This window comes from Zonotrichia albicollis, chromosome 14 (assembly GCF_047830755.1).
Source record: "Zonotrichia albicollis isolate bZonAlb1 chromosome 14, bZonAlb1.hap1, whole genome shotgun sequence".
In the NCBI taxonomy this organism is placed as follows: domain Eukaryota; kingdom Metazoa; phylum Chordata; class Aves; order Passeriformes; family Passerellidae; genus Zonotrichia; species Zonotrichia albicollis.
Genome location: NC_133832.1, coordinates 11,497,249 through 11,514,276, shown reverse-complemented (window position 1 = coordinate 11,514,276; position 17,028 = coordinate 11,497,249). Strand labels below are relative to the sequence as shown.

General features: G+C 39.2%; 2 long non-coding RNA genes across 2 annotated transcripts in view; one reads left to right on the top strand and one right to left on the bottom strand.

Annotated features, from left to right (window-relative positions):
- The window catches only part of LOC141730834 (uncharacterized), a 37,918-nt gene that overhangs the window by 4,534 nt on the left and 16,356 nt on the right, over positions 1-17,028 (bottom strand). The window contains exon 2 of the long non-coding RNA XR_012582547.1: positions 728-775. This is a non-coding gene — a long non-coding RNA (uncharacterized LOC141730834). The remainder of the gene's footprint in view (positions 1-727; positions 776-17,028) is intronic.
- Positions 1-17,028, top strand: part of LOC141730835 (uncharacterized) — a 67,586-nt gene that overhangs the window by 43,401 nt on the left and 7,157 nt on the right. The window lies entirely within an intron of this gene.

Sequence of the window (17,028 nt, the reverse complement as noted above, 5' to 3'; positions counted from 1 at the left end):
AGGAATTGGAAAATACTTTGAAAATTTGAAAGAAAATATTTTGTATAGTTCCTTTTTCTTAAGACCAAAATTACAATGCACTTAAGAGAAAGAGAAATGTCCGTCCAAATAACAAAAACAATTTTAATAATGACCCCTAAAAGATTTGCAAGCAGGCAGGTTAATCTTTTTTTTTTAATACACCTATATGAACACTAGCACAAACTAATTAATTACAGGTTCTGGTGCAGAAATGCCTCACCTATCATCTTTGGATGTCTGCCTTTTCATAACATTCTAATTAGTCCTTTTTTAATCTGTGACTTTGTTAAAACGTGGGGGGTGGTAGAACAATGTTGACATTTCAGAGGGCTGGACTTACATTCCCTGATAATCCACTGGAGTCACAAAAACTGCTTTTCTTAATTACCAGACAAAAGCAACACGTTTTCCAAGCTGCCTTGCTCTATAGATGCATTAATAAGCCTTAGCTTATTTAACTGGTGAGGTTTTCATCTCTGAGTAGTTTGGGGATGGTTATTTACTGAGAAAAGCTATTACATCCTGCTGCTGCTGCCAGGCTGTGCCTATTACAGAGGGACTGCACAAGTCTTCCCTGACTTCAGCCTTCCTTCTGATCTCCAGCTGCTCTCCTAGGCTGGGTATCTGAGTTTCTGTCCAGATCCTCTAGGATCAGAATGCTCTGGAATTAACAGATTTTGGAGACTTGTCCAGCTCATCCCCTTACCTTCTCTGACTCCACCTGTGCATGTGAAGTTTTCCACTGACATTTTCACTGGCAAAAAAAAAAAAAAAAGAAAAAAAAAGAGATCAATTTAACATTTGAAGTAGGGAAGTTTCTATAAAAAGAGAGGAAAGAGAATGTGTCATATTCAACTTTTGAGAACATCCATTCCTTAATGCTGAAGAATGTATGTTAACTGTGGAAACCTGAGCTGAGATCACCTCAGTGCATTTTCCTATAGTTTCTACATGTGGGGAGTTTGTTTTTCACACGATTTCTTGAAGGTGCTAAGATTTGTGTTTCATAAGTTCAATGACTTCCTCTCTACCCAGAGTAAAGGGTGTTTTCTAGAAAGGGTGGGACTTTGTTGAGAGTCTGGTTGATTACATTTTATTCATCCAAGCTGTAAAAAATAAACCATGTTAGATTTGGTGGTGCAGTTAGGGCTACATACATTAGGCAAACACAAGACAAAGATAAGCATGTTTTTACTTCCAAAATAAAAAAAAAGCTCAAAGAGCAATCCATAAATTATATGAAATCTATGAAGGCATTATGTGTTTATATAATATTAGATTTTTTGTTGAAGCTTAAATGTTACTTTAATTTTCTAAATTTCTTTAATTTTAATTTATCTGTTAGATATTTACATAACATTGAAATATCCCTTATAAAAATGGGTTTTGTTATGGCCTGAAGATGTAGCTTATCACAGGTAAGGAGAATATTGCATTCATCTCTGCTGTAGATAAGGAGATTGCCAGGGAGCAGCTGCCTTGCCACATTAAAAAAAAACGCTGAGCACAATTCAAACATACTGGGGAGCTTCACATTTGTTTTGAACTGAACTGTAATAAAAAGGGCAAACCCTGTGTTAGCAGGTACATGGGCAAGAGGAGTCTTCTGGGGAACAGGAGAGAGTTGGGAAATAGTGCTCAGGGTCTGCACCGACCCCAAAGTCGTGGAGCTGGTGCAGTGGTTGGGTCTGTGCACAGCACCCTTGGGAGCCTGGCCTCCACCCAGGGAGGGTGAGCCTGGTGCTGCTGGCAAAGGATGCTCCTTGCTAAGGATGTTATTTAGGGAGCATCAAGGGACTGAGCAAACACACTTGTCTTACTGTGTTAGATGAAGAGCTATTACCAAAAATGAAGTATGTTGGCACATTGTGAAATGGTAGCACTTAAAAGATGAGCAGGATTTGTGTTCCAGAGAGTCAACATCAGGTACAAGTGCATGCATATGGTGTGCCCAAGTGGCTGCTTAGTCATTCAGGAGGAAAGTGGAGGAGATCAAGTTGCCCATAGCAAAGAAAGGTTTTGCCCAGCCCTTCTCCTTGCTGGGAGAGGCTGCAGTTCCTGGACAGCCCCTGATCCTGCCTGGCAGGGTGTTTAGTACTGCATATCCCCAGCACTGGTGGTGCTGTATGCAACTGGGAATAAAATGTGGTGGTGACACTCACCCTTTCCCCAGGAGCAGAACTGCTGGGGCAGACAGTGAGCACTACTAGAAATGAGTTGGGCATTCTATGAGTTATTTTGTGTTTGATCCTTGCAGTCCATATAATATAATGCAATGTAATATAATATTATATAAATACCCAAATAATTGCTTCTTGCTTCTTCCTCCTCTGTTTATTTTTCCTCTCAGTAAGCTCTTCCTCCCCTGGTGTTCTGCTCCATGCAGTTAAGGTGTAAGGCTTACCCTGTGCATGCTTCTTGGCTGGCTGCATGGTACACTTTCAGCAATCGTTTCTTTAAAATATATTAGTACAAATAGACAAATAATATCTATAAGATCTTGGTCTACCACAAAATGTAACATTTTTCCTTTAAGACTTCCAGCTCCTCCATGTTCCCCACCCTGCTGTTGTTGGTACTTTCATCACCCACTGAGTGTGAGCCAAAATACAGAGACTATTATGCAAATAGTTAATGTTAAAGTGAGTTGGATGGCTTGTTGTGCTTATTTATATAACCTCAAAATGCCATCTATACACTGTAAGCCGCAGGGTGAACAGCCAGGCTCCACTCCCATGGTGTCTGAGGAGTTCATGTTTGCAATAGCAATGTATCCCAAATTACAGGTGTACTCTGCACCCAGGCTGAGCTGTAACAAAGGAACCAGGGATACTGCCTCTGGTAAGGAAACAACGGCTGTGTACTAAAGAGTGTGCTAAAGAAAGCTTTGGTTCAATAAATCCCTGTGGTTTTTGCTGGGAATCTGGAGGTGTTGGGCAAGAGAGAATTTTAGTCTGACCAAACATGGCCAGTTCTGAATGATAGTACAGCCTTAGGAATATATAGTTCTACATTACAGATTTGTGCTTTGAAATTAAAACAAGAGGTGTGGAAATACACATTGTCAACATGTCAGCCTAGCCAACACCTTACAGCTGGCAATGAATACTGATTACCTCTACAGCACACAATTCTTCTCTCTAATTTATTTCTTTAAAACAAAGCTGAAATGAAATTCGGTTTGGTTCTAATTTTAAAGTAATTTCTTGGATAAATCAGACCAGAAACACATGCTTTCCTTAAAAAAAGAAAGAGAAAAGAAAAATCATAGAAGAAAATATCTCATTTGAGCATCAATGTTTTTCACAAACTAAAGCAAGTCTTGGCAAGGAATAATTTTCTGGCTGCTGATAGAACAGTAATGCCAGCTTTTGGGGGGACCAGTCAACACCCATCCATTGATACCTCTCCTATGTGGATTTTACATTTATGCTGTGTTGCTCTAAATATGGTGTATTTGATGCCACAGGTGTAAGTACTAGTAATAAAGATTTTTGTGATAATTTAAATGTTAGAGACCTGACTTACACCAGCAGGCTTTGAGCAGATCTGTTCAAGTGAGAATTTCCATTTCACTGCAAGGTTGAGCACATTGAACTGTTTAAATTGGAAACATAACTGTTATCCTGTTCATAATTGGAGCAGGGTACACAGTAGCCCTGACCCCGAGGGGCATCCCTACCTTGGCCCAGGGCCTCCTTGGAGAACCCTGAGATCCTCATTGTGCCCACCCAAGGCCATGGCAGCTGGAGGCCATCAACTGTAAGATGTTCTTCAGGTGTTGTGTCCATGGGCTGTCCCCAGCAGCAGCCTGGGAAGGCCAGTTTTGCCAAAGACAACAAATGAACTGCCAGGACATCTGTGGGTTTCTCATGGAAACTCCCAGGACTTGGGCAGAAGTTTGCTAAACCTTAACTATTTCTATAAAACATCTGTTCTCATTGAACTTGTGAAAATTTTTTCTTGTCTCCCTGAAATTTTCTGCACTCTCTTTCTGAAGTTCTGTATGCATCTGGTACACAAGGAAGTCCAATGTTTCTGATATCTGTCTTTAAACACTTACTACGGCACCTCATTAATTAAGGCACTTAAAACCATGTTTCATCTTTGGAGAGGGGAGCCTTTCACCACTGTGTGAAACACACGCTTTAAATTGTCCTTATCTCTGGTAACTTGGTCTAAGTCAAGAGTCAGAGTTTGAGACTTTGGTCCTTAATCTGACTTAATAAAACTCAGCCATTGTTTATTGGCTTATTTGTCAGAGAGGTGATGGAAGGGGCATGTCCCAGATTGCCCTCTCTAATCTGACACCTTGTACATTGTCCATTTTCAGAACAAAATGGGAAAGAAATCCTTTACAGATGCCTCTTTGAGAGCTTCAGAAATAAGATTTCAACAGTGCTGAGATTTTTATGACAACATAATTAGAGCTTCCACCAGATTGTAAAAACTCAATTTGTTGAAAATTGTGTAAGCTGATTTAGGGTCAAATCCCACACTTCTTATTCAGGCTTTTCTCTGAATTTCCATTGATCTCAATGGCATAAATCAAGTTCTCTATTTCCAGCAAAGTATCTCCGTGCTTCTTTCCTTGCTGTTCCAATGAACAATCTTCCTTCTTGCAAAGTGTATTTCAGAGACATATATTGAAAATATGTTACTGATGCAGTTAACAGAGCAAATAGGATCTGCTGTGCTTGTGATGATGACTTTGACATTCACTTGATGCTACAAAGATTTGAAGGTTAGCTCCCACTTCGATAATCTCTTGTAATGTAGCCTTGTGTCAACAAAGCCACAGGTGTGGACATAGAGATAAGATGATAATTTTGAGTCTATTTTGTGTTCTATCTTATTTTTCTCACAGTTATGTTTAAAAGTTCAGACCTCTAGTAAATAGGATAGTGAATCTCTGTTTTCTATCTCTTTTCCTTTCTAAAATGGTGTCATGGGGCTGTTTCTCAGCAAGTCCTGATCAAATTGGCTGAATTTACGAATACAAAGATGTGTTTTTCTACCTGCCAGCTTCATCTAACCTCACACTTGCATCTGAAAGCCAGGATGTATTTGATGTGATCTAGAGGACCACCTATAGAGGCCCACCATGACAATAATGTTATGGATTCAGTTCAGTTAACTAAATTGCTCTTGTGGGGAGGATTATTAGTGAATATACCAGATGGAGGAGCAGGTTCTTACTCTGCAATCTTGTTTCTAGGTCAAAAACCATGGGTAGGCCCCAGCAATGAATCCTGAATTATGTTCCCTCTCAAATCCTCTAAAGAGGAAGTAGCATGAAAACTTGCTTTTCAAACATCAGATATTGGACTCCAAACTCATGCTAGTAATGTATCATTGAATAAGAATTTTCTGGGATTTCTTAGAATCATGTTTTTAGTCTCAGTAATGTGTGGGGAGGCACACTTCACATGATAATTACTATATTATAGTAATCCTATGCAGACTCCACCTGCCCCTGAGTCCCTGTGGGCTGCTGCAAACATGGGTGAAGCAATATTTTCACATAGTGAAGTTTATAATCCTCATAGCATAAAGTAATCAGTGGGTAGAAGAAAGTGAATACGTCCCTTTTTACTCAGGAAGAGAATTGGAGGACAAAATCAAAACTGGGTTAAGGTGATATTGGTGGACAGAAGAAGATTAAGAAATGTCCTGTGATTTTCTTTGCTGTTGTACAGAGGTCATGGTGGCCAGCACGCTTCCTGCTAAAAACTACTAGAGAAGTCTTAGCAGTGCCAGAGCTAATATTCTGGTTTTATTCCAGATCTTCACTGAGGGGATCACCCAGGAAGGTTTCCAGACTGAGAGGTCTAGAATCAGCCACATCTGACATGCAGGCAGCTTTGATGCAAATTCCCTTTGGTGAACATCTAGGGGGTTTTTCCAAGCTCATTTCAAGGTGGGCAGCAATCCCAATGTGCTTCACTGGCAGCTCCTTTCACTGAAAAGGGAAAGGTGACTCACAGAAGTCTCACTATCCCATTTTATTCATATCTCACTTAACAGAGAACTCACATACATATTTTTGAAAGAGACAGGGAGACCATAATTACCATCTTCTAGAATCAGATGCAAAACCATAATTCTGCATACAAGATACTTTTCTTAGCACACACTGAGTTGTTTCATTACTTGGGAGTTCACAGCTTTCCAGAACCTGATGTTGTAGGTAACAGAGCATTGAGATGACAAATAGCTTGTAAGCTTTTAACAAGACAAGTAATCTTTTATACCAGAATTGGTGTAGTATCTTCTTAGAATGGACTTTTCCAGTAAATCACTCTTACCACCCACTTTTAACAGAGCTGAATTCAGCCCTCCTTCTCTAGCAGACTTCAGATCTAAATTCTGCAGCTTGTTTAAAGCATTGAGACTTGGCCCTGCAAGATGCTGGACCACTTCAATCTGTGTAAAGACATTGCCTACAGGCAGTGCTCAGTGTGTTCCTTCCCTTGGCCCTTGTCATACTACAGGACAGTCAAACTCTCCCTGCTCCTACATGTTTCCTTTTAACAAATCCCACTGGAAATGGTGTAACACTGTAAGACTAGCACAACATCTGCAGGCCAAAACCTGTTTTGCTCTTGTTGTACTCTCCAGAGGGCAGATGGCATCTCCTCATCTACACTCTGATGCTTCCCACTCTTCTGGGATCCTCTGACTCCCAGAAACTACCATAAATCACTGTAATACCAAATGCCAGGGCACGTACTTCTAGAGGTCAGCTCTAGGGAAGATGAACTTTTGGCTGCCAAGACCTCTGTTTGCAGAAGCAGGAGGCAGGCTAAGGGCATATTTCTATATTTATTCTTGAAGAACCGTCCTGTTTGAGTGCTGTCAAGAAAAATGTCAAATCCAAGTTTTCTAATTCATTAGTTATTAATATTTTCATTCTTTTATTTTGCCTTTTTTCTTAGGAGACTGCACTGACAAGGAGGAAAGAAAGCTAGTTTGGGACATTTGCTAAGATTTTTGTTGGGGTTTTTTGGAGGTGAGGGGTGCAGGGAGAAATTCTCCAGCTCCCTCTAAGTGATACAAGGTCATTTAGATTGGCATAAATGTCCATTCTCTTTTGCTGCTGTGGGAGATGTAATCTGTTCATTTTACTGGCCAGTGAGCAAGGGCCGCCAGCGCCGCCTCGGTGTTTCCGCGCTTCTGTTCCCGTCCCTGCCCTGGGGCACACATGAGTCACACTCCCAAGAATGACAAAGATTTTAGCATTTTAAGTGATGAAAGCTTTAATAACTGTAAACCTCAGTAAATGTTTGAAGGAAAATAGTCACCAATTTCTCTCTGTGTGTGAACAGATGAGAATGACATTGTAAACTGCAGAGCCAGGCTGCAGCAATCTTCATGTAATTCCCAACACGGTTGGAAGCTTTTCATCTGATTTTTGGGCCTCTGGCTTCACATGCCCTGTGCCTCTGCTCCTGCTTTGAAATGGGATAATGATATTCCCCTTTTCTACCTTTTGACCACTGCAATTACTGGGTTGGAGGCCAGTGGCACATTAAGCACTTCTACAGCACTTAGTAGATCTTTGTTGTTGCATAAAAAATCAAGCTGCTTTAAATCAGCAGCTTGCATAGAAAGTGAATGAGTAAACCATCATATGTTTTCTGAATTGCTGATAGAAAAAACATGAAGTTCTTTTAAATATTTTTTTAAGTCTAGTTTGTAAACTTCATTTGTAATAGTAAATGGGGTTTTTATACAACACCATTTCTGTGAAGTGAGCATTTGTTCTGCAAAGGAATTTTAAAAAAAAATCTCTTCACAATAATAGATGATGTGTTGTAATCCATGTCACAATCTCATAAAAACATCATCTGAATTTGCTCACTAAACTGAGTTTTTCTTTTTCATTTACATTGCAATCTTTCTCTTTAAGAAAACACTTTACATCATGTTGTCATGACAACAGAATATGGTCTAAGGTTGAAATGCTGACATTTTTCTCAGTGTTCATAATGCACCCTCTGCTCACTCCTCCCTTTTTGGCCAGTTCTGAAAGTCACTGCAAATAAATGTAAATCTGCAACAGAGATATGGATTTGGGGGCTAGAAAAAGCTGTCTGCTGTATTTTTCTTTTTCTGTGTTTGTGAGTCTTTGTAAATGGGCAATCATTTTAGAGCTTGGGGACACTATTGTACCAACATCTGTATTATAATTCAAAGACACACAAATACAAGGGCATTTTCTATATCATCCAAACACATCTAAATTGTCTCTCAACCAAGAATGTCTGTACCAAAACTCATGTTCAAGTAGTTTTGGGTCTGTTCCAAATAATGTTAGGGGAAAAGAGGTAGTCTGTGATGAACTTGAAAACATAGAAGACCTAGAACAGGCTATAAATAATAAGTAAATTCTATTTTGTCTTATCCTCTGGAGTTGGTCATAAAATTGAATACATGAATATGTGAGTCCTGTAGTTCTGAGAGTATTCAGATGCCATTCAGGTATTTCCTCCCTTACCAAAGAGAATAGACAATGATGTATTCCAACTGTACCAAGTCCTCGAGAATTATGTCCACAGTTAGTGGAGGCTAAAGAAGGGGAAACATGGAATCACTGTAAACAGTAACATTTATGAAAATGTTTAATTCATGCAGCTTCCCTGATTCACTTAGAAGAGTAAGACCAGAAGATGACCTGTTAGCCTAAGTTTACAGACATTATTCCTTATAATAGTAAAAACAATCATACCAATTTGTCTCTGCTTTGCTTTTCCAAATAACATATTAATTTTCATTTGGTAAAATCTCTGATCTTTGAGAAAAGTTTAAAAGAACTGTTCAAAGCTTCTTAAACCATTTTCAGTACTTGCATACTCATCTGAATATCTGAAAATATGTTTGTAGGTAAAGTGATTTCCTGAAATGAACATTGGAAATATCTGGGAGAAAAGGTTAAAAAGAAAAAAACTCACAGGATATGGCTGGTGAGCCTATGTGAATAAATGCTGATACTGGAAATATGCTCTTTTTTCAAGCTCTGAGAATATAGATGAACTTATGGATATTGTTCTGCATGTGAGTTAGGCAGAGCAGATTGTTTCACATCTGCTTCCTGTAGGGTCTTTTATCATCTTCTGAAACATCTGGTGCAAGCAACTGTTAGGATATTGGATGGTAACATACTGTGAATATGGTCCACCTTGGCCATACCTTGCTTCTTCACACAATATTGTAACAAGGAAAGTCTAACAGGGACTGCACAAGCGTAAAAGAATTGTTGTGGCTTGGGGGAGAAGCTGAAGTAGCAAAGTAGAAGAATGAACTGATGCAATCCACAGACAACATCCTCTGATTCAGCAGCTTCTGAATTGGCATTGATCACACTGTTAGTTAAACAAGAATATTTCTGTTTATATGCAGGATGCAGACAAGGTTAGGACTTCCTTGCTAAACTTTATGGCCTATTCAGACATTGAAGCACCACTTGAAACCTCTGAGCAAGAGATCTCAGAAAATGAAAGTATTCATAATAATAATGTACTTTATCTATTTGTTTTGTCCATGAAAGTATAATTATAGAAGAAAATGGATGGATAACTCAGAGCAAGACTTTCAGCTACATGAAAAAATCACAGATTTGAAGTTTTTGCCCTAGTGCTGAATGAAATCCAGATTATCTAATGAAAATGAGATCACTCAAGGAGCTTCATAGTGAGGCACTTGTGAGGCTGGCGTTTGTGGACTCAGGGCTGTTCTTACAATCAAATGCAGCATGCTCAGGACTTTCTCTATTGTAGATGAGATTTGGCCTCTAAGTTTGATTTGTATTAGCTAGTGACTATTCTCTGCTTTTCACCTGAGAAAACTTCAGATTAAAATTTTATTAAACAGGATATAAGTCTCTGAAAATTTTAAATCCCAACTAATTGGCTTTTTTGGATAGGAAAACTTAATTTAAAAATCCCCAACCAGCAGCAGTTATAAGCCCTCTTATTTCATTACATATGTGGGTCTTTCTTCCTCTCTGTATAAAACTTTCCAATCCAACACTACATCAGCAGGAAGACTGGTGTATATGTGTGAGCGTGTAAGTTTAAAAGTGAAGACAGATTAGCTCAACTAATTGGTGTAGCTGAGCTTAATTAAAATTAATAGTGAATTTAAAAATGAGAAAATAATTATGGCACCCAGTAAAACAGCAAGATGAAGAAAGCAACTGTGGAAGATTGCAAACTGCAGGAGGAAGCTGCCAGAAGACCTGTCTTTGGCTTGCTAAATGGAATCATGGATTGTAGTATCAAAATGCCTCCAATATCTAAGAATAAACAAAGCAGTCACCTAACCTGTCTCTGATGTCAAGCATAAAAGGGTTTGTCCACTTAGGAATTGATGTAAGTGACAGGGAATGAACTGCTGGTGTTTTACAGTCTTCTCTGGTGTGGTCAGAAGACAAGGCAAAGGAGCAAAGGGGTTCCTGCCTGCAGTGACTTCCCTTGGCATGTTTGTGTAAGGTCTGAATGTAATCCAGAGGTCCTGTCACAGCAATCCACATACAAAGTGTAGAACAATAAGTTTTCTCCTTGAAATGCTTTCCACAATAAAACTAAAAGAACTCACAGGAGAGCAGCTTGAGAAATATCCCCAGAGTGTGGCGCCCTGATGGAACCCTGCTATGGATTATGGATTACTGCCTTGGTGCCTCAGGTTTCTACTTCAGCTAAGACATCATTCAGACCTCCCACATATTTCCAGTTTTAGCTGATAATATACCAACAGGATGACAATGAAGAGCACTTCTCTAAGAGTAAGTTTTATCTTTCTTTCTCTCCAATTCTGGGCATTAGTCTGGTTGTGACAGGTCATTTCTTTGAAGCATCGTGAGTGACAAGCATTTAGCTGAGGTGCTCGTATCAAGATTCAAGCTGTTAAAAGTCTCTGTCAATCACCAAAAGTGAGTCTTGCTCCTTCTGCTTATCTCTCTTTACAACTTCCTCAGGATCATAATTCTATCCCAGTAGTTCATTCCACCACATTTTCCTAAATATGGATATTTGTGCAGATGACTGTGAAGAATTTTTAAAGTTTCAACTAAGGCACTTTAAGAGAGCAGAGCTATTTCACATTCTCTCTGTTCTGGTTTTTGGCTAAGAGAATTCTCCTTGATAATTTGTAAACTAAATCAGAATTCTTCAGAAAGCTGTGGTATGCCAGGGTAAGAGGCCTGTGAGGAGTCCTTGTGTCCTGAATCTTGTGCATAGCCAGGGAATCTGGAAATTCATCAAAAAGTTTTAGTATCATCTTCTCTCTAAACTTGAAGAAGGTCGGGATTTTTCCTGTCCATTGAAGTTCCTTAACAAGAGAATTTCCTGAAAGAAAGAGAATGAAAAGCTTTTAATTCTCTTCCATGCATTGCTGATTTGTTCAGCTGGAGGAGATTTACATGGGCTGGTTCAGTGTCTCTCCATGCAGTTAAGAGTAACCTTAGTGGTATTTCTAGTGGGCAACTTGCTCTCATGCTCAGCACCTCTGTCAGTCAACTCATTTATTTTAGTTTCCATCTTTTGAACAAAACCAGGTCTGTATTACATGAGCCAGTATGTCTAACTAATAATGCCTTCTTGGAACACATTATGTGATGACTGCAGATCTTTCTTTGCTGAAAATTATGTTTTACTGCAATGTGGAGGATGTCTGCCCCTTCCAGAAATCATACCTGGGGACTTGGAACTGATGGTCTGATATCTCACCAAAGGTGAATAGGACTAGCTCTAAGTGATGGGCCAACCACAAGCACATTTTAAATTACTATCTCTGATAAAACACCTGAAAACCAGCTATGCTTCACCAGAGACATCACAAAAGTCATTAGCTTTATGCTATAGCCTTCTCATTTTAACTTGACACTTAACTTCATTATCCTGTAGTTTAGATGGGCACTTTATTACATTTTCATTAGTGGTGAGGTGTAGGTAGCTGTCTCACTGTCATCTTGTTTTCATGCACACACCACCAAAAAACTGAACTCAGTTTCCATGCTTTTAAGATTTTGCAGTGGTATAAATTTTCTGATTATAACATTTACTCCTCATTGAAAGATAGGAATGATGATAATCTCCTGCTGTGCTATAGCATTCTTAATCAGGTAATGTGGGAGTCACTCTGCAGATTAGAAAACTCATATTTTCTTGTGTTTCAGTACTATAGCCAAGTGAATCAGATGAGGGGAGGGAAAAGAAAACCCTCAATCACTCCAGCCTGATTTATGGAAGTGTGTAGCAAAATCTGGAATCAGAAGCACATTTTTCTGTGTTCTGCAGTGACTGGATATCAGTGAACCCGGCTGGGCTTTTGGAATTCAGCAGGGAAACACCTGTGGCTTCTGCAGCCCTTCTACAGATGGGTGTACAAGGGCAGGGTCACCATCATATCTGATATTCTGCAGTTGTCTTGTTCTTGTGCCATGGGGAACATTACTTCTGAAGCAGTCCAACAGCAGAGGAGTCAACAGCCAAACCAAACTCAGACTCCAAAGCCTTTGAACTTTGCCCACCATCATTTTTAGCTGAGTTCCTCACTACTTTGAAATACCAAATAATACTGACTAACACAAAATTGCTGAAATTTAAATTGCTTGTACACCCACAGAAATGCAGTGGGTTTGGAGTTTGATGCACAAAAAGAAGGAATTCACAGCATTTTTTCATAAACATTCTAAATGCCTAAGTTAACACATAGTTTGTGATAAGAAATGAATTTAATACTTTATAACTCAGGCAGGACATGATAGGAAATTTTGCTTTTTGCTAAGAGGCACATATATCTAAAGGAGAGCATAAATAAGAACCTGGAGAGCAGATTAAAAGAATCTCATGAAAGAAACTTGGCAACTGAATCATATCAGGGTTTTACAAAAAAATTATACATTTTCTGGATCACAACACATCTGTAAAACTTGTTCTGAGTCTAAAAGAAAATGGAGGCCAGTGCAGAAAGCACAAAAATATTGGTTACTGTTCTGGGCTAATGAACAGTTTGAAGATGCTAAATTTCTGCACCATTTGCTTTGCTACTGAGTGATCTTTTCTTTTTTAATTGCAAGCAATATTTAAAAATACCAGAATTGTTCTGATTTCAGTTTGCTGCATGCATTTTAATAAGCTGCAATACAGTTTGGGTTTCATATTTTTGCACATGGTTTTTGACAAAAATGTATTTAACTGAAAAGGGAATTTTGTCTTTCCAGTTGAAATGTAATGAGATTGGAAATCCTACACCCATACCCCCATTCTCCTTCGAGTCCTATCTGAGGTTTCATGTGGACTAAATTCACTTTGAATTAACAGATATGTGTGATACATAGTGAGCAAACCAATTAAATAATGTGATTGTTATTTAATCAAAGCATAGGTGTGTGAAGCTGCCTCCCCATTGTTTGCAAGTACTGCTGTGTGTCTCAGAAAATTGGGAGCAGTTGCAACAGTGGGTAGAGCTTTTGTGTACCAGATCCAGCAGTGTCATTAAACTCAATGTGACTCTGTATTCCATCTACTGAAATATTTATTTATTTAGAGAAGAACCCAAATTATTTGTAAGGAATTGTAATCATAAGTGAGTTTGGTCCTGGAACTCCCTTTTGCCTTTGAATCTAATGCAGACTGATGTTTAATTGATTCTCCCTGTGGTTCACTAGTTCTAATTGTGTGGTTTTACTGCTGCCTTTTCTCTTTTAAATGAATTCTTGACTTCTACTAATGCAATATCTTTCACAGATCCATAAGTGAGTGAAAATGTAGTAATTTTTTCCTAATGATGTGTTGTAGTTGTGAAGGGTCTGAGAGGCTCAGCTCATTTTATGGATCTTCCTTTGGTAGCCTATGTAGAATTCAGCTGTATGGGCTGTCCTGCAATCACAGTTTCTGTCTCGGTGCAGTTTGGGCTCCCCGTGAAGCTTCTGTGTGCAATACAGTTGGCAAGAAGTTATTGATCAGGTTGGAGTTACCACACTGTTCCACATAGACTCTTCTTTCTAGCTTTTAGTCATTTTGTTTGAATTGGTTTTAGCCTTCATAATAGTACTTCATGGGTATAGTACAGAAATTCATGGTATTGCCACTGAAAGTAATCACATCATCATTAAGAACACCTGGTAAGTTAGATGGGGGAGGATGGTGAGTTTACCTCCTTATTTTCAGCAGTGACTTTTTTTAAGAGCACATGGTGTCTCTTTCTGTGACTATCACTTGTGCAGAACAGCAATCTGGTGAGGTTACCTCTGGCTTTCTCACCTCTACCATTATGTGCTCAGTCAAATAATATATTTTAATGCCTTCTGTGCATCCTTTTCCTAAAAAACCTGGCTGTGTCATGGATGTTTTCAGCTGATTGACGAGCTGGCAAAACACGTTGTTGGTTGTGTGCTCCATCTGCTTTATGTTCTCCAGGATCCAGTAGCAGTTGGTAGTGAGACTACCAAGGCAGCAGTCCAGACTTGCATTGTGTCTAGTGTGTAGGATTGAAGGAAAGAAACGGAGGGAGTGTTACATTTCTTCTCAGTCTCTGTACAAACAAGAAGGACACCTTAAGTACCTTTAGAAAGAATTTCACTTGTGTAGAATTCACTTGTCACTGGAAATAGAGAGATGTTTTTCTAGATAATTGTTCAAGCAGTCCTTTATTTTATGTCTCTAGTCTTAAAAACTAAATAAATCTCATGCAGTTTAGCTCTTTAACAAAATTATCTGAACAGTGAATAAAAATGCTCCATCACTCCTCCCACAATGTCTCTGCCTTTTATGGACACTGATGCATTTGTTAGCCCAGCTATGCTGGATGTGAGCCAGGACAGAAGAGGTGGGAACTGTAACTTGAACAACCTAACTAGATAAATTCCCAAGTTTAGGAATATGTTAGAGTTAGCTTGTTTCTCTTCTGCAGTTCTTTAGCTTCACCCCTTCTCCATTTTGCAAACATAGTGTAGGCTTTTCTTTCATTTTTGGTTTACTGGTCATGATACCTAGGCCCAGAGGTTGAAATCTGGGTGTCTCAGGAATCATCTTAGCAGCAGCAGCAGCAAAACTAACCTAGTTTTTTTAGGCCTTCTGCTGGTCTTCTAACAAGTGTAGTTGCATGGTGGAGATATTTCTTGGACAGATACTAATTCTTGAAAATGAACTGAAACTCATTTGAAGTTGAGTGAAGTCTCATTTTACATAAACAGTTATTGGGATGATCTTTCTATTGCCCCCAGCTTGGGCAAAATTTGAACTGATACCTCCTCCAAAGGCAGGAGGCTCCATGTTGTATTGCCACTCCTCTGAATCATCCAGGTATTAAAATAGTAAAATCCAACTGTTTCCATAGTGACTGTTCTTATTTAATATTTTACTTCTCCTGTCCTCTATCTGCCTTTAGAGTTGCTATTGCTATAGCATTTATTTTTTTCCACTGATTACACTATATGACTGATGGCTAAAATACCAAACTCCAGAGACCTATTTTCCCTTCTGTATATGCCCATGGTTGCTTTAATGTTAATAGAAATCACATTTGTGGAGAAGCTTCATCAGTCTGTTATTTACCTCGTTCACACTAGAAATCAGAATCTAGTTTATTAACATTATAAATGTACCCTCCTGCCAACCTTGGCCCTGTCTGGTCCTTGCTTGCCTCAAAGCTTCACATTTTTCCTGGGGCTTGACCTTATTAGTACAAAACCAGGTCCTAAGACAATATAGAATTAAACTCATCCTTTCTGTGGCTGTTTGTACAGTTGCTGCTCCGGGAGTGCTCAGCTTGTGCACTCTCAACTTGGCTGACCTGGGGTCTGGGGAGAAGCTCCAGGTTTAGCAGGACATCCTAAGAACATTTTGCAGCAGATTAACCCCTTTTTGGGAGGGTGCATTCAGGAAAGCACCACCCATTTGATACAACTGTGCAACTGATTTCCAAGGCCTGTCTTTGATAATGGGTTCAGTACACAATTAAAAGTACTGCCATTAGGATAGAGAAAAATCTTGACACTGCACTGCTTTGAGTTGTTGAAAAGGGCTGTTCCCTTTGTTTGTTTGGAATCAAAGTCACTTAAAAAGAGATTTAGAACAAGACCCTGGAAAAGAGTTTTAAGAGAACAGGGGAGATGTTTTTCTGACTGTATGATATAGACCGAGTCTGAACCACTGGCTCTCAAGAAGTAGCACCTTTCAGATCAAAGATGAATGTATGCTCAGAACTGTTTGCTACTAGAAAGAACTGATTTTCTCAAATTAGGGAATCTGGAACACAATTTAACCATCTAACTGAAACCAAACAAACAGGAAAATCCCTAACACTAAAGTTAAGGCACAGTCCTTGATGTATTAGTAAAAATAATTTTCTGGTTTTAGGCTGTCCATGACTTGAATCCAGCTTCAATTCTGCAGGACGAATGTGCCACCTCTAAGGTACAGCTCAGTCCCAGTGAAAGAAGAGTCAAAAAAGCAGTCATTTAGGCCTAGCAGAGATACAGGTGATCACAGAAAACAAGTCTATCACATTGATCCCTTTTTCAAGAAAATCAGATGAAAACAAATATTCCTACTAGCATTGTTTATGTCATACCCTTAGTCCTGTGCCTTTGGCAGTTTTCTGTGACCTTAATACAGAGAAAGAAGGATGGATGAGATTACCAGTCCAGGTGCAAATTTCTAAGCATAAATAACCCCAGAAAATAAAGGTTTTGACTAAGGCATCCTACCCACAGCACAAAAGCACCAGAAGCTGCCGTTCTTTCCTCATGGCCTTTTGCTTGACAGATACATGTGTACTGCCCTTTGTGAATAGACACTTCTCCCTCTCAATCTGTTCCCTCAGCCCTCTCTATCCTGTGCACCCACTTGTATGAGGCAGGAATTGATATATTTTTAACTTTGCATCTGTGTGGGTGCATGTGACTGGCAGGCTGCCAGTGTCTGTTGTTTCTGAACTCTTGTCTTCAATCATTTTGGAAGTAAGCCTTGTACAGAGACACTAAGCAGGAATGAAAAAGGA